This window comes from Musca domestica, unplaced genomic scaffold, assembly GCF_030504385.1.
Source record: "Musca domestica strain aabys unplaced genomic scaffold, Musca_domestica.polishedcontigs.V.1.1 50, whole genome shotgun sequence".
NCBI classification, from domain to species: Eukaryota; Metazoa; Arthropoda; class Insecta; order Diptera; family Muscidae; genus Musca; species Musca domestica.
The window spans coordinates 4629930-4652791 of NW_026712347.1; the positions used below are offsets into that span (position 1 = coordinate 4629930).

Below are 22862 nucleotides of genomic sequence, written 5' to 3' on the forward strand. Positions count from 1 at the left end.
TTGGTGATAATTGGGTCAGATCTAGATATAGCTCCCATATGTCTTTACCAAAACGGCAATAACTGTTAAAAGTCCTGAATTTTGCTACATCCGACCGAATTCAGTACAATTTGGAGAAATTCGGTTCAGATATAGCTATAGCTCCCAGATACATGTATCATCCGATTTGGTGTTTAAGTCCCACACATTCGTACTATGCATTCGACAACAATGATGTGTTTTTACCAGATATCGAAAGCGGCTTAGATGTGGATATGGCTGTCATATACATCCTTAATCTGCCCAAATGGAGCAAATTTCGGGACACACGTTTCTATTTTGTGGAACTTGGTTTCAATATACATAATGTTATTTGGTATAAATGATTGAGATGTCGAATTTAGTGAAAATCGATTCGGAATTGGCTATGTCTCTCATAAATTAGCTCCCTCTGAAACCAACTAATTACTGCTCTAAAGCCAAATGTTGATAGGTGGTATGATCTACTTAAAAAAAAATTATTTTGATCTTAATATACATGGTGGCTTCATATGATCGGCCCGCCCGACTTTTTACTTTTCCTTACTGGTTTTATTTCTAATTTTTTTTTAATATTTATATGGATTGAATAGACCCCAGAGAGCTAAGTACACATGTATTTTGGAGTCCACTACGTTGCATGCCATGAAATCACATCTAATTAGTTAATTAATACCCCACGTTGGGCGCCATGCACCCAATATTATTAATTAGTCAGGAATTGTTGAAAGTTAGTCTCAGCAATGTAAAGTTCCCGTCTCCACGTTGGGCGCCATGTACTACATTAGAGTAGATTTACTAACAATTTTTGCCTCAATAACAAGGTTATCATATATGTTTTAATTTAATTTTCCTTAAATTGCATACCATTCCTCGTATTCTTTACACACCGACCTCAGCGCGCATACTTCAACTATCTGTCTGGTCCAATACAAATTTACACACATATGGACCATCGATGCACAAACTTTTGTGCAACTCGTGCAATGCCAGAATATTTCATTCTCAATATGCAGCTGGCTGGTCGGAGGTAGGCTTTTCATCGACTGCCAGTTTTAAAATGTATGATTGCCTCGGCTGTTTCCATCCATCCAACCAACTCTGTACCTTCAACAAATGTCTGCAACTTGTTTCGAGTTTTTTGCTTCTTATTGCAATACTAGGTGTTGTTGTTGTTACTTTTCTGTTGGGAGGCATTCAGCTGATGCTTCTTTCAACGCTGCCTGCCAACAAAAAAGTGCATCACGAGTAGCTGCAACCATAACCGGGAGAGTGAGCAAGTCAATGTTTTTGTATTCGCTCTGACTTTGAAGACGGAAAAGCATTTTTATTGAATTTTTATTTAGGAATTTTAATAAATTGATAATGTCATTAATTTGCAATAACAACCAAACCGAATCGAACAAGCGAGCCAGCCAGCTTCCGACTAGCAACAGCAACCGAACTAGAAAGGCAGTAGCGCTGCACACATCCATCCATCGATCGATCGATCGAAAAGCGTGTAAACAGGTGCAGAAACAATGCTGTCGTCGTTTAATAAAATTAATGGCTTTTGTCACGTTTGGAAGACATCGGCGTCAAAAGTTTTACATTCACCGCTTTGTTTGCGACATTTTTCCATCCATTTTTTTAATTGGGGGAAAAATTCTAAAATGGTAAAGGTGACAGTTTCAGCATAGCATTTCAATGGATAAAAATTGAAAGTGATAAACAACAGTGGGGAAATTTGGCCACGTCGAACTATGAATACCATCCACCATTTAGAAGGGATTTGCAAATTTTCAAACAAAAAAAATCCGTTGAAAAATTTAGCTAAAAACATAAAAATACCGAACATAGGGATTTGCAGTTATATTGGGGCCTACACGAAGGTGTGGACCGGCGTAGAAAACTTTGTTAGGCCATTGCTATATTCAAATAAGAAATTTGAAATAATGTCACAAATACATCCAAATTCCGAATATTGGGACGTACCGTCATATGTGGGCAATACGTAGACCATTAAACAATTCTGGTGAATATTGACGCTAAAATCATTAAAATACCGAATATAGATTGTTTCCGACGACGTGGACCAGCATAGACAATTTTCTGTCATAGGCTGCAGTACCCATTAGGAACTTCAAATTGCAAATTTGAAACATTTCCGGCGAAAAGTGTAATACAAATCATCAAAATACGGAATTTTTGGAGGTACAGTTATAAGGAGACTATATCAAAACTCAGACCTATATTGACAAGGGTGTTTCTTACATAACAAGAACTCGAACTGACAAGTTGCAGCAAACTCGGGTTAGAATTGTAACGAAAGCAATCACAAAACTTAAACCTGTCGGTTCAGCTCCATGAAGGCTATATCAAAATGTGAACCCATATGTCCCAATTGCAATATCAGAAATTCTACGGACCTAAAATGCATCTCAGTAAAATTTTATCAACCTACATTCGGAAGCTAGAGCGATTTCCACAGACGGACATATAATCGTATGCTGATCAAGAATATACAAACTTACTTATTTCGAGGAGTAACAAATGGAATATCAAACTTTATATACCCTCCATACTATGTATGGTGGAGGGTATAAAAACGGTTCCTAGAAAGATCATATGCTTTAGAAATTTTTTATACCCTCAGCCATGTGGGTACAGATGGTATATATGATTTGATACGGCCAAACGGCCTCATCGAAATAGCAATCTTTGATCCTAGGTCTCTTTGGACCAAATCCGTTTCAGGACATTTGGATTCTGTATGGCTGGCTGGTGCGCACGATAACTCTCGAAGGGGGTCTCCGATTTGATCCAAACTTGGTACATCGTGATATTATTATCAAAGTTATATCGAGTTCGGAAAGCTATATCGGTCCACTCCTTCTAGTTATTTTCCTTATAGAACAAGAAAGGATCATCCCATTTTGTGCAAACTTTGCATATCCCGATTTTGTATCAGTTCTACGTCAGGTGTGAAAAAATGGAAAATATCGGTCCACTCCAACATGTACCTCCCACACAAAGGTTAAACATTTGGAACAATTATAACTCTTATAAAATGCGAAGTAAGTATCAGACTCTTCATTTTTCGCACAATACAATATTTATATTAACAAGATCTGGTGTAAAGATGAAATATATCAGACCATTCCTTCTGGTACCTCTCCCAAAACGGGTCAAAATTCTGAATAACTATTAACATCATAAAACGAGAAATGAACATCCGATTATTTTCAAACTTAGCACATCCCAATATGTCTGCTAACACAAGACCTGGCGAAGATGAAATATATCGGTTCACTCCTCCTGGTACCTCCCCCACAAAAGGTTGAAGGTTTCAAAAAAAAAAAATATTTTACTGCACAGAAAGAAATAATCCTATTTTGCTCCAGCTCTGCAAATCCCAATATTTGTATCAGTGCTAGGTCAAGTGCGAAAATGGACAAGATTGGACCACTCCATGAAGTACCTTGTAACGTGCTGATTTCATCACGTACATTTATACGAACCAACAACCGCACCTATTACACAATGAGAACAACAACAGCGGCCACTGCAAGTGCGACGCTAACAGCACCAACCAACCACCACCACCATACACACACGACTCGGTCATACGCAGTCAACAAGGCGACAACAGCACGAGCCAACAAACGCAGCATTCATTGGGCGCGTGGTGAACAAAGTAGTTTTCGGAGGTGTGTTGCTCACAGCGTAAGGCTAAAAATTCGCAATGACTTGGTAGAACCGGTCACATATAGTGTTCGGTTTGAGGTGCGATAGAGGGAGGCTCGCTACTGCAGGAGCTTGCCAAAGGGTAGCTAGTGATTTTTCTAAAGATCATCGGCCGTCCTCCGACTAATAAAAGCGTTAGTCGCGAATACTTTTTCCAAGACTGGCTCTCATTAATTTGAGTGGCTGGTAATTCATTTACACAGGAGTTTCGGCTCGCTGTTCCACAGGAGCTTCGGCTCGCTGTTCCACAGGAGTTTCGGCTCGCTGTTCCACAGGAACTTCGGTTCGCTGTTCCACAGGAGCTTCGGCTCGCTGTTCCACAGGAGTTTCGGCTCGCTGTTCCGTATTATAGTCAAACGTTGGTAGTGGAGTAGACGTAGTTAGAGAATCGTAGATAGGCTAGTTACCTCGCCCCTGTAGCCGACCCGAATAACAGAAACCCGAGCTGACGAACGAGCCCCGAACCATCTACACGAACGCATCGGTTGCCGAATCTACCCTCAACGAGCTGTCAAACACGAACGAGCCCCGAACCATCTACACGAACGCATCGGTTGCCGAATCTACCTTCAACGAGCTGTCGAACACGAACGAACCCCGAACCATCTACACGAACGCATCGGTTGCCGAATCTACCCTCAACGAGCTGCCCAACCAGTACGAATGTCAATCCAATCATCATAATTCCTGATCGTCGACAACCGACGACCACAAGTTCCCGATTACCTTCAAATCGTCAACAAGTTCCCGATTACCGTCAAATCTTCAACAGAACGCATCACCCGAACACAATCATCGTAATTCCTGATCGTCGACAACCGACGACCACAAGTTCCCGATTACCTTCAAATCGTCAAGAAGTTCCCGATTACCGCCAAATCGTCAACGAACACAAGTTCCCGATTACCGTCAAATCGTCAACAGACCGCATCACCCGAACACAATCATCATAATTCCTGATCGTCGACAACCGACGACCACAAGTTCCCGATTACCTTCAAATCGTCAACGAACACAAGTTCCCGATTACCGTCAAATCGTCAACAGACCGCATCACCCGAACACAATCATCATAATTCCTGATCGTCGACAACCGACGACCACAAGTCCCGATTACCTTCAAATCATCAACGAACGCAAGTTCCCGATTACCGTCAAATCGTCAACAGACCGCATCGGCCGAACGCAATCATCGTAATAATCTGATCGTCGACGACCGACGACCACAAGTTCCCGATTACCGTCAAATCGTCAACAGACCGCATCAGCCGAACGCAATCATCGTAATAATCTGATCGTCGACGACCACAAGTTCCCGATTACCTTCAAATCGTCAACGCAAGCGTCACCCGAACGCAACATCGTAATTCCCTATCTTCTTCACAATCAACCTCCGACGGTCATCCCCGAGTATCCGATCGTCGACTAACCACACTCATATCAACCACCCGAGTACTCATTGCGTACACCCGACATCATCACTCCACATCCTATATTCAATACTTATCTTATCGTATTTCAACCCGAGTAGATTGTAATCTAGAATTAAAGATCAATAAAACATCCGATATTTACCCCCAGGAAAGGGAGAAATCTACTCTTATTATTTCATAAGGTTTAGTGGGTCCTTATGGCGACCCTGGGTACAGCTGAGCTTACCTCAGCCGACGAGAAAACCACGTTACAACCTCCCCCACAAAGGGTCAACATTTTCAATAATTATAACTTTTATAAAATGTGACATAAGACTCCGGTTTGTCTTCTACTAACACAAGATCTGCTGTGGAGATGGTATATCGGTCCACTCCTTCTTATGCCTCCCCCATAAGGGGTCAAAATTATAAATATCCATGAAGCTTATAAAATTAATATCCGATTCCATTCAAACTTGGTACATCTCAATATTTTCATCAACACAAGATATGTTATGAAGATCGTAGAGATCGAACCATTCCTTCTGGTACCTCTTCCACAATGGGTCAACGTTTCGAATAACCGAAACGACTATAAAATCGGAAATGAGCATCCGATGCATTTCATATTTCACACATCCCATTATTTCTACTAACACAAGATCTGCTGTGAAGATGGGATATATCGCTCCACTCCTTCTGCTACCTCCCCACAAAAGGTCGAAATTTTAAATACCCATGAAGGTCATAAAACGCTAAATAAATATCCGATTCCATTCAGACTTGGTACATTTTAATATTTCCATCAACACAAGATATGTTATGAAGATGGTAGACGGACATTTCCTTCTGGTACCTCCACCACAAAGGATCAACGTTTTGAACGATAATAAAATCCGTAATAAGCATCCGGTTGTTTTCATACTTCACACATCCCATTATTTCCACTAATACAAGATCTGCTGGGAAGATGGGATATATCGGTGCATTCATTCTGGTACTTCACCCATAAAGAGTCACAAGGTTCAACACTTTTGTCTGTCATAATTTGCGAAACATGTCAGCGATTCTTTACAACTCTCATCCTGAGATGAATACGGAATTGATCGGAATTTTTGATTTCGCATAAAATTTAATATAAATGTTCGATTTACTTGTAATATTGACCATACAATATTTTTATCTGTATTAGATGAAATATGAAAATGGTATACTTCGGTGGACTATATCTGGTACCTCACGCACATTTTAACATTTTCTAAAAATTATCACATATTTCATATAAAGTGAAGGAAGTAACCAATATTATTATATTTATATAGGTTCCATGCGATTGGGCAATAATGGCGCGCTCCTTTGGAACCTACTCCACAGAGGGTCAACAATTTGAATAAAATATATTTAAATAATCGAACATTGGCATTGACTGAAACTTTTTACTTTGTTTCTTAATATGTTATTTTTCTGATATGCAACATTTTGGTTTCTCAAGGTAAGAACCTAACCTGGACATTTGACAATTTTGCCCTCGAAGGTATAGTTTAATTGATTTCATGTGTTTACAATGTTTGCTCTCTATGAAAATAGTTATAACTTTGTCTCAGAGAGTTAATCAAAATTCTAAATGCTTTATAAGATACGAGATCCCCAAAATTATTCCTTTGGACATCAAAGCCCCGACCATTTGGAAGCCCATAATACAAAAAGTTTTTGAGATGGGGAAAAACGACGAGCCACACTCGTCTTCCCTTTTTTCGTGTTCTATTACGCTCAGGTCAGATTATGGTAAATAAGTCAAAGTGTTGTGAACGACTGGAATTGGAGTGTAAATTTTTTTCAAATGAGCACCAATTAATTCTAAAATCGATTAAAATCCGGCTTAATATTAATGATATCTTTTTCGCTTATAAGGTAGAGGGCACTTGCCAGTATTGAATAACAAGAATGAAATATTATTATTCATAGATACCTACCTAAACCAAACGAATCTAAGCAAACAAAAGCGCCCCATTTGTACTTTCAACACAAAACACAGAAAGTACATTCATATTTATGTAAAAGTGTATGTAGATATGTATACACAATCATATTCAATGGCATATCTCTACATATATAAAATTCATTCATTTTTATATTTTTCAGCAAAAATAGCAACTCAATTAGCCAAGTCCATAACTGAGTGTGTGTGTTTGCGTCATAACATAAAAATTCTCTTATAAATTGTATTAAAGCAGCGGTGCTCAAAACCGTGTTCTAGAACATGAAGAGAAAAAAGAGATAATTTAAGAGAAAATTAAAATTCTGTTTTTCTTTATATTTTACGGTTCTATTTAATTGTTTTTAAACACGAATGTTTGTCAAAATAATTTATAAAGCAAATGGATAAAAAATATTTGTATAAATAATGACTTTACACTGTTTTGTTCTTGATTTAAATAAGCAAAGAGAAATTTGGCTGAGAAGAGATATTTCTTCTTGAGCACCGCTGATTAAAGAGAAATTAAATGTTGTGAACAGTTGAGTGCAAAGAGAGTATGAGAATTTAACATTCTGTTGGAATAATATTGTGTGTGTGTATCGTTTCCAATGCAGAATACTAACAGAATGAATAAAAGTTCTTAACGCTTTTCATGATGTTTCTGTAGACAATTTGGTTAGAATCATTTGTATGCCTCTTTAGCTCAGTGGCAGAGCACTGGTCTTGTAAACCAGGGGTCGTGAGTTCAATCCTCACAGGAGGCAAATGACCAAAATTGGAAACTCGAAATTTTGTTAAAATTTATGGTATTAAAAATCGTATTTTGTAACTTAATTTAGTTGGTTTTGTTGATATTCATTAAGATGAACTTTAATATGGAATATATAATTTGAAAATGGTATTAAACAGAAATATATATTTATTTGTAAAGATATTGATTTAGAAAGTTGTTTTAAAAATTCATAAAGTGAATAAAAATAAGCATAACTTTCGTTTCGGAGTTTTAATATTTTTACGGCAATTTCGTAGCCTCTTTAGCTCAGTGGCAGAGCACTGGTCTTGTAAACCAGGGGTCGTGAGTTCAATCCTCACAGGAGGCAGCCAATCAATAATTTTATTATGGTTTTCAATCCAACCATGTGTAAAGAAATTTAGATATAGGGTATTTAGGGTCAATAGGATTTTAAAATTGGGAGGAACACCCTGTTATTATCATTGAAAATGAAATTATCTCTGAAAATGTGTTAACCCAACAGCCAATCAAATTTACTGATTGTGAAAAAACGATACTCCGTAACCATTTATATGCAGTAGTTTTTATATAATTAATTACAATTTTTGGTACGTGTGTGTAACAATGTTTTACAAATAAAACTTGTAGATGCCAGAGTTGGACAATCTAGTTTAATTAGTGGATTGATCTTTCTACATCTGTTTATCAAGAGGAGCCAGGTCGTTCACCTATTCCATTTTCGTTCAGTCGTTGAATTTGGCGTTTGTAATCACTAAACAATTTTTTTTTGTTTTTTTTAATTTATATTTTTAAATACAAAATAGAACAAAACAAGTAAAACAAACAAAAAAAAAACAACAAAAATAGCTGTAAGTTCTACCGGGCCGAACTTTGAATGCCCTCCACCATTTGGAAAGAATTTAGCAATTTTCAAAATAATAAAATCCGTTAAAAATTCTGTTAAAATCTTAAAAGTATCAAATGGAGCCGTCATATTAGGGTCTAAACGGCGACATGGACTTGAACAGGCAATTTTTGTCATAAGCCATTAAAATATTCAAATTCGAAACTTGAAAAAAATTCTGTAAATAATGTAGCTAAAATCATCAAAATACCGAATATCGGAAGGTACCGTTATGTTAGGTCTATATGAAGACGTGGACCTACACACACAATTTTCTCTCTTAGTCTGTAGTATCCATTACGAACTACAAATACCAAATTTGAAACAATTCCGGTGAATAATGTCGCTTAAATCAATAAAATACCGAATAAATCAATAAAATACCGACCTACACACACAATTTTCTGTCTTAGTCTGTTGTATCCATTTCGAACTTCAAATACCAAATTTGAAATAATTCCGGTGAACAATGTCGCTAAAATCATCAAAATACTGAATATCGGAAGTTTCCGTTATATGGTGGCTATATGAAGACGTGAACCTGCACAGACAGTCTTCTGTCATAGGTTGTAGTATACATTACGAACTTCAACTACTAAATTTGAAACAATTCCGGTGAATAATGTCGCTAAAATCATCAAAATACCGAATATAGGTAGGTACCGTTATATTGGGGCTATACAAAAACGTGGACCTACGCGGCCCATATTCAATACCAAAAGTCCTGTAGACATAATATACATTTGAGTAAAAATTTATCAATCTACTTAATTTCGTTCGGAAACTAAAGTGATTTTCACAGACGGATAGACGAACGGATATAGCTAAATCGACATAGAATTTTATGCTGATCAAGAATATATATACTTTGTGGGGTCTAAAATGTATATTTCGAGGTGTTGCAAGCGGAATGACAAACTTAATATACCCTCCATACTATGGTGGAGGGTGTAGAAACCAAAATAAAGAAAAAATAATGTTCATTCCAAGGAGTAGCTCCTATCAACTCGTTCTTTCTAAATCGACGCAACTCTAGTAGAGGCTATTAACCTTGTTTCGAAAGAGAAAAAAACAAGATATGTGCCTAAATCTGCACCAAGGATCATCCCTAGGTTGGGTCACAGTGGGGTGAGATCCCCAAAACGGAGATTAATTCAGGGAAGCATTCTATGGATCTGAAATTTTGCCCAGACATTTAAATTACCCATAGAACGTTTAGTATTAAAAATGGAACATATGGGTCCACATTCCAGTATTCCGATGAAGTATATATTCATATCAGATTTCTGGTTAAGATAAATATATAGTTATATTAAGTTGTATATATCATCTTCACAACTGATTTTAATTGAAGAGAGTTCGATACTTATTTCCGTTTCTTTGAGAGTTTGTTTTCCAAAATTTCGTTACAGCAGATCTTTTGTTGATCGAAATATTGAAATGTGCCAAGTCTGAATGGTATCAGAAATTAATTTCGCGTTTTATGAGCTTCATGATTATACAAAATTTTGACCCATTGTGGGGGATGTACCAAGAAGAGTGGATCGATATATTCCATCTTCACACCAGATCTTGGGTTTATAAAAATATTGTGTAATTTGAAGGGGACCGGATACTTATTTCGGATTTAATAATCGTTTTGGTTTTTCAAAACTTTGACCCGTTGTGGGAAAGGTACCAGAAGGAATGGTCCGATATCTACCATCTTTATAACAGATCTTGTGCTAATGGAAATATTGAGATGTGCCAAGTCTGAATTGAATCGGATGTTAATTTAGTGTTTTATGAGCTCCATGAACATCCAGAAGGAGTGGACCGATAATATTCCATCTTCACACGAGACCTTTTATGAATAAATTGTGATGTGTGTAATTTGAAGAAAATCAGACATTTACATCACATTTTATAAGAGTTAGAATTATTCAAAAATTTGATCCTTTTTGGGGAGGTACTTAAACTAAATCTGATCTAAATATTGGGATTTGCAAAGTTGGAGCAAATTCGGATTATTCTTTTTCTTTCTTCGCTGTAAATTATTTTCTTTGAGAATGTTGAAATTTTATGGGGGAGGTACCAGAAGGAGTGGACCGATATTGCCCATCTCCGAACTTGATCTCAGTTTGACAATAGTATTACGATATACCAAGTTTGGATCGAATCGGATACTCCCTTCGATAGTTATCGTGCGCACCATCTTATGGAGGAGACTATATAAAGTGATAAACTGTTGGAAGTTGTAAGCTAGTGTTAAGTTGCGTTTAAATTTCAAATGGCTTCTAATGATACAGGTGTTTTAGGTTTGAAACCATTTAAAATAAATATTTGAAACTAATTTATGACTTTCTTTTTTATTTTTCACCCAGACTCCAATATCAGAATTAAACCTGGACCAGAGCGCGACATAGCCTCTTTAGCTCAGTGGCAGAGCACTGGTCTTGTAAACCAGGGGTCGTGAGTTCAATCCTCACAGGAGGCAATACAATTAATTGTTTTTAGTTAATGCTAGTAACCATTATCAAACTTTTTACAATGTGACAAAAATTCTTTTTCTTTATTACGAAAGTAGCAGGGGTAAAGGACTTAAAGTAGCTTTAAGCTGATGTTTTAATAAAATAGAGAATTTCCAGTATCAAAAATGAAAAACAAAAACGTATTTACGAAAATGGTGATATGCCTCCTGTGAGGATTGAACTCACGACCCCTGGTTTACAAGACCAGTGCTCTGCCACTGAGCTAAAGAGGCCTTTGACGGTACAGCTAGGGAATAATGTGGAGTTGCTATTGTTACTCTGTCATATTTCTTGTTTATTAAAAAAATATTAATTTGTTTATAGTTTGTTCTTCGTCATATGTTATCGCAAATTGTAAACATTTTTTTGCTTGCAACGTTGTTAATGAAACAGAGGTGTTTAGTCATTGGTTTGTTTATTCGTTTATAGTTTGATACCTTAAGTGTGTGTGTCTCAATCATTTGAAAACGAAGTTTTTTGTTCGAAGTCTTGAATAATTTGTTTTGTCCTATTTTTTTTCTGAAATTTTAATTTGCAGTTGGGACTTTAAATTAGAGTCAAGCCGCCATAGGGCCTCTTTAGCTCAGTGGTAGAGCACTGGTCTCGTAAACCAGGGGTCGTGAGTTCAAACCTCACAGGAGGCAGAAGATAGTTTTTGTATTTGAAAGGATGTTATTTAAAATTATAAAGGATACAAGTTTTGAAAATTAAATAGAGTGGAAAAGAAGTGGATAAGGGTTCTCCCTCAAATTTGTATCTGTGCAACAGTGTGCTGCACAAAGAAATTGAGTTTAAGTAATTAAACAGTGATGAGTTGATAATACCCAGAGGTAGATGTGGTTCATAATTTGTAGGTATAATAGCAGTGAATTCACATTGTTCTGATGAATTCCGTTTCGTTCAGTAAAATTGGTTACGATTTATATATCACTTTATCTAAAGATATCTGGATGTATAACTGATATTCGCAAAATTAAGATAATGTTGATTAAATTATATAATATTTGATAATTGATTCGAGCTATTTATTCTGGAAATCTTAATACACATGTGTATGCTTTGTCTCGTAAAGATAGGAAAGTGGACTTTTCGATATTTACTTTACAAAAAAAGTTGACATTTAGGCCCTTCAACAACGTCCAGTCACTTCAAAATCAATTTTTAAACCGAAGTTCATTAAGTTTGATTTACAATTTTCGATGTTTAAATAAAAATTAATATTCGATTTTTTGCTATTTTTATACCCACAACCATACTATGAAGGGTATATTAACTTTGTCATTTTGTTTGAAACTCCTCGAAGTACTCATGTCAGAACCAACAAAATTCTAAGTCGATATAGCGATGACCGTTTGTTTGTACGTCTGTCTGTTGTAATCACGCTACCTTTCGAACGAATTGAGATATAAGGCTAAAATTTGGCACACACGTGTAGGCTGGTTCAAATCGTAAATGGGTCATGTCGGTCCACGTTTTCGTATAGCCCCCATATTACGGTACCGCTCATTATTCGGTATTTTTATGATTTTAGTTATATTTTGTACCGGAATTGTTTCAAATTTCGAGTTTGAAGTTCGTAATGGGACCTACAGCCTACGACACAAAATCGCATATGTAGGTCCACGTCTTCGTATAGCCATCATATAACGATACCTGCTGATGTTCGGTATTCTGATGATTTTATCGACATTATTCACCTGAATTGTTTCAAATTTGGTACTTGAAGTTCGTAATGGGTACAAAAACCTATGACAAAAAATTGTGTATGCAGGTCCACTGCTTCGTATAGCCCCCATATAACGATACCTGCTAATATTCGGCATGTTGATGATTTTAGTGGCATTTTTCACCGGAATTGTTTCAAATTTCGTATTTGAACATCGCATTGGGTACCACAACCTATGACAAAAAATGGTGTATGCAGGCCCTCGCTTCGTATAGCCCCCATATAACAATACCTCCCGATATTCGGTATTTTCATGATTTTAGCGGCATTTTTCATGGGAATTTTTCGTATTTGAAGCTCGGAATCTTCACTTCAGCCTATGACAAACAATTACTTATGATAGACCACGCCTTCTTATATCTCCCATATAAGGGGTTTCATTTGAGAGGATTTTATTGAACAGTTTCAAGATCCTTCAAAATGGTGTAGAGTATTAAAAGTTCGGCCCGGCCGATCTTAGAAGTTTTATTGTTGTTTTCCAAACAATAAAAACTCAAAACACATTAATGGTGTCATATTTTTTGAGCGTTTGAAAAAAAGGTCAATCAAAAATCTCAAAGTCGATTACAAAAATTCGATTTTTCAGTCGATATATGTATCCCTATTGGGGATGTAAAGTGGGAAACTAAAGTCGAATTTCAGATTTTCGAATTCTAAATTTGAATATTCAACTTCGAAAATAGATTTAACAAGTAAAAAAACAGCAATGGTACCGTTGTATGGGGGCTATACTAAGACGTGGACCTGCATAGACAATTTTTCGTCATAGATTGTAGTGCCCATTACGAACTTCAAATACGACGTTTGACGCAATTCCGGTGAATAATGTCGCGAAAAATCTTGGAAATACCGAATATCTCGGGGGAGCGATATATATGTGCTATGCTAAAACGTAGACCTATACAGACAATTCTCCTTCAGGAGGTAGAGTACTCACAGCGAACTCCTTGTGTAGAATTGCAGACAATTCCATTAAAAATGTGGCTAAAATCATCAGAATACCGAATATCGGGAGGTACAGTTGTATGGGATATCGTGCAACGATACAGCCCATCTTCGAACTTGACCTGCCTGCAGACAAAAGACAGATTTTAGTTTCCTATTATCATTTGTTTTGACTTTAGTGTGTTTATAACCGGCGGGCGGACAGGGTGTAAATTAGAAAATTATTAAATCTTAGAACTTTACGAGAATGACGTTACGTCTCTTCACAAAACAATTTTGAATTTTCGACGAAGACCCACAAAATAGACACATTTTGTACGCGTCTTTTTTTCCAACGATGCCAAGATAACAAAATAGTGTTATCTTCAGAACAATCGATTGATAATTAACTGTTTTTTGAGATAAATTACTACATCATAAAATCTATTTTAAAACACTTGTTCAAACATGATTGTTTCTATTAAAAACGAGCTTCGAACAGCAGAAAATATTGAAGACCGAATTGAAATGAACAGGTGCCATAGTTTCAAATGAGCATCAATGAAAAGTCGCGACAACGCCTCTTTAGCTCAGTGGCAGAGCACTGGTCTTGTAAACCAGGGGTCGTGAGTTCAATCCTCACAGGAGGCAAAATTAAATTCCTATTTTTACACAACATAATTTATAAAATTTAATAACAAATTAAAATGTAAAACCATAATTGGAATGAAAACCATAAAACTCGTCATCATTATGAAAAGAGAAACGAGGACGGAAACAACATACGACATATAGTTACAGGTTTTTTTGGAATGAGGAAATATTTTGCAATTCTTTTTTGATGAATGTGTTCTAAAATTATTTTTAATAATTTAATTGTTTATCCAAAACAAGATAATATCCAAATTATTAGACTTAAATTGAGTATCAACAGCGGCCAAATCCGGAGCCCCTTTAGCTCAGTGGTAGAGCACTGGTCTCGTAAACCAGGGGTCGTGAGTTCAAACCTCACAGGGGGCAAGCTTACGATTTATTTTTAGAAAACCCCATATATTTATAAATTTTATTATTGTTTTCAACTAACAATGTTCTCAATATATAATAGTTGAAGAGTATACCCACAGGAATGTCTTTCGAAACAGTTTCAGGGTAATGTAACTAGCAAGAAAATATCTTTTCCATGTAAAATGTACAAAATATCAGAAGAGTAATCATTTCGGAGGGAACTAGGGCCCCAAAGCTCTGACTCTGATAGCTGATAAATATATTTCTCCAAGTCTAGGTTATTATTCCTATTTTTAAGGCAAATTTTTAATTATTTTTTTTTTAATTGAATCATTTGTTTTAATTTTGAAAGATTTAATTTCAGAATTATGGAGACCAAAATTTGTCAGCCTCTTTAGCTCAGTGGCAGAGCACTGGTCTTGTAAACCAGGGGTCGTGAGTTCAATCCTCACAGGAGGCAAATATCAAAGATGTTTTTTCTTTAAAAACAGTATTAATTGTTATAAAATATACTCAAAACAAATATATCAAAAACTAGTGAGAATAAACAACATGTAAAAAACGGCTCAGTTGTTCGGACCGCCATTTTAAAGGAACTTGAAAATTTTAAAAAAATCTCGTAGAAAAATACTTCTCAAATGAACCCGCTTATATGAATGCTATACAAAGACGTGGACTTGCACAGACAATTATTTGACATAGATTGTAGTATCCATTACGAACTTCAACTACGAAATTTGAAACAATTCCGGTAAAAAATTACGCTAAAATCATCAAAATACCGAATATCGGGAGGTGCCCTTATGTGGGGGCGATACGAAGACGTGGACATGCACGGACCTTTTTCTGTCTATGGCTGCAGTATCCATTACGAACTTTAAATATCAAATTTGAAACAATTCCGGTGAATAATGTCGCTAAAATCATCAAAATACCGAATATCGGGAGGTACCGTTATATGGGGGCTATACGAAGACGTGGACCTGCACAGACAATTTTCTGTCTATGGCTGCAGTATCCATTACGAACTTTAAATATCAAATTTGAAACAATTCCGGTGAATAATGTCGCTTAAATCATCGAAATACCGAATATCGGGGGTACCGTTATATGAGGACTCATCCGATCGAATTCAGTTTAGAAGCAAGTACATCAAATTTGGTGAAAATCGGTTCAAATATAGCTAAAGCTCCCATATATATGTTTCACCCAGTTTACATTCGTAATATGCACTCCACAACAATTATCTTTGGCACCAAATATCAGATGCAGCTCAGAAATTAGTGCGTAAAATGTTGTCAAGATCGGTTCAGAGTTGCATATAGCTCCCATACATATTTTTATCCGTATTCAGGTTTATTGTGCACCAAATGGTCAATATTAGTCCAAATTACCTAAATTTTGGCACATCCGTCGGAATTCAGTCTAGAAGCAAGTACATCAAATTTGGCGAATATCAATTCAGATATAGTTATAGGCAGATATATGTTTCATACGAAATGGGGTTCTAAGTCCTTCACATGCGTAATATGCACTCCACAATTTTTGGTACCAGATATCAGATACAGATCAGATTTAAGATCGGTTCAGAGTTAGATCGGTACATATTTAGATTAGCCCCCATATATATCTTCATCTGATTTTGGGTTTTTTGTGCAGCAAATGGCCAATACGAAAATACCTCCGCAAAATTTTATCCAGATCGATTCAGATTTGTATATATATTCGATTTTACGGTTATCGCTCACCATACATGTAATATCAGCCCAAGTTGGATATATTTTTTCATATTCATCCGAATTTTTCCATTTGGTGGTGGTCCGGTATATCTATTGCACCTATAAATATTTTTCACCATTCTTAGTAGGGAGGGTACATTATTCGTCATTCTGATTGTAACTCATCGAAATAATAATTTTAGACATAATTTTAGCGTGATCAGCGTAAAATTTTGAGACGATTTAGTCCAGTCCGATCGTCCATCCGTCCGTCTGTTGTAATCACACTACAGTCAAAACGAATGCACAGATCTGTCTTTTGTCTGCAGGCAGGTCATGGTGCTATATCTGTCCACGATATCGTACAGCCCACATATAACGGTACCCATCTTTATTGTCAAAAATCCATACTAGAAGTTCTTTGTGGGCACTTTACCCCGTGGAAGAGAAATGTCCATATAGGTCCACATACAACGGTACCCCCCGACATTCGATATTTTGTCGATTTTATGGACATTATTCATCGTAGTTGTTTCAAATTTGGCATTTAGAGTTCGTAATGGGAACTACAGTCTATGCCAGAAAATTTTCTATGCAGGCCCAAGTCGTCGTATAGGCCCCATATATCAGTACCTCCCTATATTCGGTATTTGGCGATTTTAGGTACATTATTCATCGAAATGGTCTAAAATTTCGTATTTGAAGTTCCTAGTAGGTACTACAACCTGTGATAGAAAATTGTATATGCAGGTCCAGCTCTTCGTATAGCTCCGTTATAACGGAACATTATTCAACGGTTTTTTCAAGTTTCGTATTTGATGATTGTAATCTATTATGACAGTTTCACGTCTCTATATGGACCCCAATATAACGGCTAAATTCAGTATTTTTAAGATTTTAAGAGAATTTTTAACAGATTTTATTTTTTGAAAATTTCCAAATTAGTTTCAAATGGTGGAGGGTATTCAAAGTTTGGCCCGGTCGAACTAACTGCTTTTTTACTTGTTTAATATAATTCTTATCGAAGTCATTTCATGCAACATACTGCAATGTTATTTTGCACTACAGGTACAAAAGCCTCCAAATTTGTTGAAAATTGATGCAGAGTTTGATATAGTTCCAAAATTGTGACTACTCTAAAACCATGATACGCATTCAAATAAGATCAACTTCACATAAATTTCTAATATAAACTTTATTGTTACAAGAGCTCTACTAAATACGCCCGACTTTTGACCTTTCCTTACTTTTTTTAATTTTTTTTATTTTCCTTCTATATGGTGAAAGGTACTAAAAATCCGCCCGACCGAACAAGGCTGATTTTTCTCCTTTTTGATATTGCTTTTTTTAAATTAATCACTCAATATCTAATGGGTCCCACAAATATCCCAATATTATCAAATTATTTTTTTAACCAAGCAATTCTTTAAAATTAAAAAAAAATAATTTCAAAAGAATTTTCTTTGTTATGTAGGTATGAAAGTTAAATCATTTTTCATTTAACGTTATATTTCAAGTGTCACATTGTAACGGAAGAAGAAACAATGAAATTTAATTAAACGAAAGGTTTTCCATTTTGTTGTTAATTAGTGCGAAATGAAGGATGGTCATTCATATTCAATGTAGAGACTTTGTCAGTGATTCAATGACTTGAATTACCATGAATTCCGCACCAAACCTAAATGAACTGAAACGAATTGAAACCCTGTGTTGCAACCCCTTTTGCATGAAATGAAGGTGAACAACACGAACCTCACCTCACTCTCAACCATCATACAAAGTATGAAGACTCTCTCCAGTATCTCAGAGATAAATATATTAATTACCAAGCTACTATGAATGTTGAACGGTAGATTTGCCAAAGGACAAGAATATATCAACTAAACCAAAACAGTCTTTTAGTCCTCAGTCATATCTCTCTTTTCGTATTTACTCTTCAATCACATGTAAGAGTATTTCTTCTCGAAACCTTTTAAAGGTTTGCGAATGCTAAGTTTGGAGAGAAATGCATAACAAATGTTATGCGTCAAAAGCAATATATGTATGTATGTGAAATAATCAAAGGATGAGCGATTGGGTGTATATGGATATGCATACATATGTATATTGGAGAGTGATAAGGGATTAACTCCACTCATTTTGGTATTTAACGGTTTCATGGATGACTTCACGAGTAAACAATAGCTGGAACAAAATATAAACAAATAATAAAAAAATAATGAATGTGTTGACCGGGTGGAAATAAATCAATAGGGAAAACGAATATTAGAGTTAAATTTGAAGAAGTAGCCATGCTGTATTCTCATTTTCTATATAAGTATATATATTCTCAAAAGATGGGTGACTGTTTGACTCATCAGCGACCGGAAGAAACGGCTAGGATAGAATCGTGAAATTTGGAATATTTATAGCTGCTGGTTAATGGATGGACAATAAGGCATGATTTTTGAAAATCCCCACTAAAAAGTGTAAAGAGGTATTGCGGCCATGTTTTGGTCTGAAATTCTTAACGTTCACTATGCACAAGAGGCATCAAACAATTTGATGTTTTTGGAAGTTCGGTACTATAAATAAGATACTATAAATTACCACAAACTGGGTTTATACCCTTCACAACAATTCAAAAAATATCAGTCGGTTATGCCGACAGACGTATGCTTCCTACCAATGTTTGATTATTTAAATATATTTTGACTTCTGTTATGATTTTTCAAATTTTTGGTGTCTCAATCGAGTGGGTTCCGAAGGAATGGACCAATATTTCCCATTTTGTATCGGACCTAAATAAATATGATAAAAATATTGCGACAGGTGCCAGGTGTGGACAATATCGACTACTCCCTTCACTTTTTATGAGATATGTCCAAATTTTTAGAAAATGTTAAAATTCGCGGGAGGTACAAGATATAGTCGACCAAAGTATTCCATTTTCATGCTTCATTTAGTACTTTGTGAGGGATGTACCAGAAAGAGTGGACCCATCTTCACAGCAGATCTTGCTTTTGTAGAAGTAATGGGATATGTGAAATATAAAGATAATCGGATGCTCATTTCGGATTTTATGATCGCATTGGTTATTCAACATTTTCAGCCTTTGTTGGGGAGGTACCAGAAGGAATGGTTCGATCTCGACCATCTTTGTAATAGATTTTGCATTGCTAGAAATAGTGAGGTGTGCCAAGTCCGAATGGAATCGGATGTTAATTTCGCTTTTTATGACCTTCATGGATATTCAAAATGTTGACACTTTGCGGGGGATATACCAGAAACAGTGGACTGATATATTCCATCTTCACGGCAGATCTTGTGTTAGTAGAAATAATGGGATGTGTGAAATATGAAGAGAACCGGGTGCTTATTTCATATTTTATAATAGTTTTGATTACTCAAAATTTTGACCCTTTATGGGGGAGGTACCAGAAGGAATGGACCGATATATTCCATATTTACAGAAGATCTTGTGTTAGTAGAAATAACGCGATGTGTGAAGTATGAAGAAAACCGGATGCTAATTTTGGATTTTATAATCGTTTTGGTTATTCAAATCTCTGACACTTCGTAGGGAAGGTACGAGAAAGAAGGGTCCAATCTCTACCATCTTATAACAGATCTTGTGTTGATGGAAATATTGAGATACGCCAAGTCTGAATGGAATCGAATGTTAATTTCGCATTTTATGAGCTTCATAAATATTCAAAACTTTGACCCTTTGTGGGGCAAGTGCCAGAAGGAGTGGACCGATATATCCCATCTTCACAACAGATCTTGTGTTAGTAGAAATAACGTGATGTGTGAAGTATGAAGAAAACCGGATACTAATCTCCGTTTTTATAATTGTTTTCGTTATTTAGAAACTTGACCCTTTGTGGGGGAGGTACCAGAAGGAATGGTTCGATCTCTGCCATCTTTATAACAGATCTTGTGTTGATGGAAATATTGAGGTGCGCCAAGTCTGAATGGTATCATATGTTAATTTCGCGTTTTATGAGCTTCATGGTTATACAAAATTTTTATCCTTTTGTGGGTGACGTACCAGAAGGAGTGGATCGATATATCCTATCTTCACAACAGATCTTGTGTTTGTAGATATAATGGGATGTGTGAAATTTGAAGAGAACTGGAGGATTATTTCGGATTTAATGACCGATTTGGTTATTCAAAACTCTGACCCTTTGTGGGGGAGGTACCAGAAGGAGTGGACCGACATATTCCACCTTAACACCAGATCTTGTGTTAATATAAATATTAGGATGTGTGAAATTTGAAGGCAATGGGACCCTTACATCACATTTATTCAAAATTTGACCCTTGTTGTGAACGTACTTGATGGAGTGGACCATTATTGTCCATTTTCGCACCAGATCTAGCACTGACGCAAATATTAGGATTTGCAAAGTTAAAGCAAAATCGGATTATCGTTTCTCTTTCTGTGCAAAAAATATACATATATATTTTTTGAAAATCTCGAGCATCTCGAAGGAGTGGGCCGATATATTCCATCTTAACGGCAGACCTTGGGTTAATATAAATATTAGGATGTGTGAAATTTTAAGACAATCGGACTCTTATATCACATTTTATATGAATTATAATTATTCAAAATTTTTACCCTTTCTAGGGGAGGTATTTTAAGGAGTGGACCTATATTATCTATGTTCGCACCTGCCCTAGCACTGATGCAAATATTATGATTTGCAAGGTTGGAGCAAAATCGGATTATCCTTTCTCTTTCTGTGCAGAAAAATATTTTTTGAAAATTTCGATATTTTGCGGGGAAGGTACCAGAAGGAGTGGACCGATATTACCCATCTCCGAACTCGATCCAAGTTTGATAATAGTATTACGATGTACCAAATTTCGACCAAATCGGATACTCTTTTCGAGAGTTAGCAGGATCATACTTCTCGATTAAATGCTGTGTCAGAAAAAAATCAATTAATATACCGATACTGAGAAAACCTATAATATTTCAACTCTAAATAAACTTTTCCATTTAAATCCCCACATTAACACGCAAGTTCCCTTCACCAAAGTCACGATTTGCAACTTAAAACAAACGAAGACACAAATGACAATTCCTCCTTGCATCACCAGCCAGGCGGGCAGTCAGGCAAGATTTGAATTTCATTGAAGCGTTAACATTTGCAGCCCTCGGCAAACCTTTGCAGTACATCCGTTAACATTCAAGTACAGTTGTTTTTCTGTTGTTGTAAGGATAACAATAAAACAACACAACAGACAAGAACATTAGGGCCAATGAAGAGGATATTTTTTTGTTGTCGTTTAAAAAGGAAACAAAGCCGGAGCAGACAACAGGCAAAAGGAAGCAAAGAAGAAAGTGTGTATGTTTGAAATCCAAGCGTATAGTGCACACCTGCTGCCATTCAAAGTATGAAACGACTGAACTGGAGTGCCTTTTGTTTGGTGCTGCGTGTCAATCAGAGAGTTAAGGAAAAAAAGTAAAAGTTCAAAATATCCTGGAAACCGGTCTTTGTCGAAGAAATTGGAAAGAAGAAAGAGAAAAGGTTAATTGGGAGAGAGAGAGAGAGAGAGAGAGAGAGAGAGAGAGAGAGTCGGCAAGGGAATGAGCAAGGATATGAGTTTAAGGACTTCCTCTACACTCTCTGTGAAATTCACACTCTTGCTCTCAGCCACTCACTTTGCTGTAGTTGTTTTGCAGATATTTTTTTCGTTTTGTGGAATAGGTATTTCATAAATATTTCTTTCACCACCATCTCCGCCACAATCTTCATTGCCCACCACCACTCCAAGAATTGAAACTTGGTTCTTTTCACCGAAATCAACCTTTCGTGACACTTAAGAATGCTGTTTCTTTGTCACGGTTAGTTTTTAGTTCATCACAGAACAGACCTAATTAAAATCCGACATCTATTCTATTCATGCTTTTATTTCTAAGTTTTCTGGGTTAAGTTGTGTCGGAAAACTAGGTTTTTGAGGAAATATTCTATTTCATCCTTTGGCTGTTGTCATTTTTAAATGGAAATTGAAAAAGTTTATGAAAATTATATTTAAATTTAAAAGGGATATGCATCTATTTATAAATGAGAGGCGTGTTAATGAGTAGACAGCGGAATTCTATGAAGGGATTGGGAAAAAGTATAGAATATCAGTACGGGCCCGATAAAAATACATCTAAACAGAACTCCATTGAATATTAGACTCCCTTTCAATCCGTTCATACTTCGAA

At 36.2% G+C, this 22862-nt stretch overlaps 1 protein-coding gene and 8 non-coding genes across 10 annotated transcripts in view; 7 read left to right on the plus strand and 2 right to left on the minus strand.

The window, feature by feature from the left end:
* LOC101889302 (neurogenic protein mastermind) overlaps positions 1 to 22862 on the minus strand; it is a 425563-nt gene that overhangs the window by 349028 nt on the left and 53673 nt on the right. The window lies entirely within an intron of this gene.
* On the plus strand, positions 7827 to 7898 carry TRNAT-UGU (transfer RNA threonine (anticodon UGU)). Its single transcript has one exon. It is a non-coding gene; the product is annotated as a tRNA-Thr (tRNA).
* On the plus strand, positions 8163 to 8234 carry TRNAT-UGU (transfer RNA threonine (anticodon UGU)). The gene has a single exon. It is a non-coding gene; the product is annotated as a tRNA-Thr (tRNA).
* TRNAT-UGU (transfer RNA threonine (anticodon UGU)) lies at positions 11176 to 11247 on the plus strand. Its single transcript has one exon. It is a non-coding gene; the product is annotated as a tRNA-Thr (tRNA).
* On the minus strand, positions 11443 to 11514 carry TRNAT-UGU (transfer RNA threonine (anticodon UGU)). The gene has a single exon. It is a non-coding gene; the product is annotated as a tRNA-Thr (tRNA).
* TRNAT-CGU (transfer RNA threonine (anticodon CGU)) lies at positions 11854 to 11925 on the plus strand. The gene has a single exon. It is a non-coding gene; the product is annotated as a tRNA-Thr (tRNA).
* On the plus strand, positions 14511 to 14582 carry TRNAT-UGU (transfer RNA threonine (anticodon UGU)). Its single transcript has one exon. It is a non-coding gene; the product is annotated as a tRNA-Thr (tRNA).
* TRNAT-CGU (transfer RNA threonine (anticodon CGU)) lies at positions 14880 to 14951 on the plus strand. Its single transcript has one exon. It is a non-coding gene; the product is annotated as a tRNA-Thr (tRNA).
* On the plus strand, positions 15325 to 15396 carry TRNAT-UGU (transfer RNA threonine (anticodon UGU)). Its single transcript has one exon. It is a non-coding gene; the product is annotated as a tRNA-Thr (tRNA).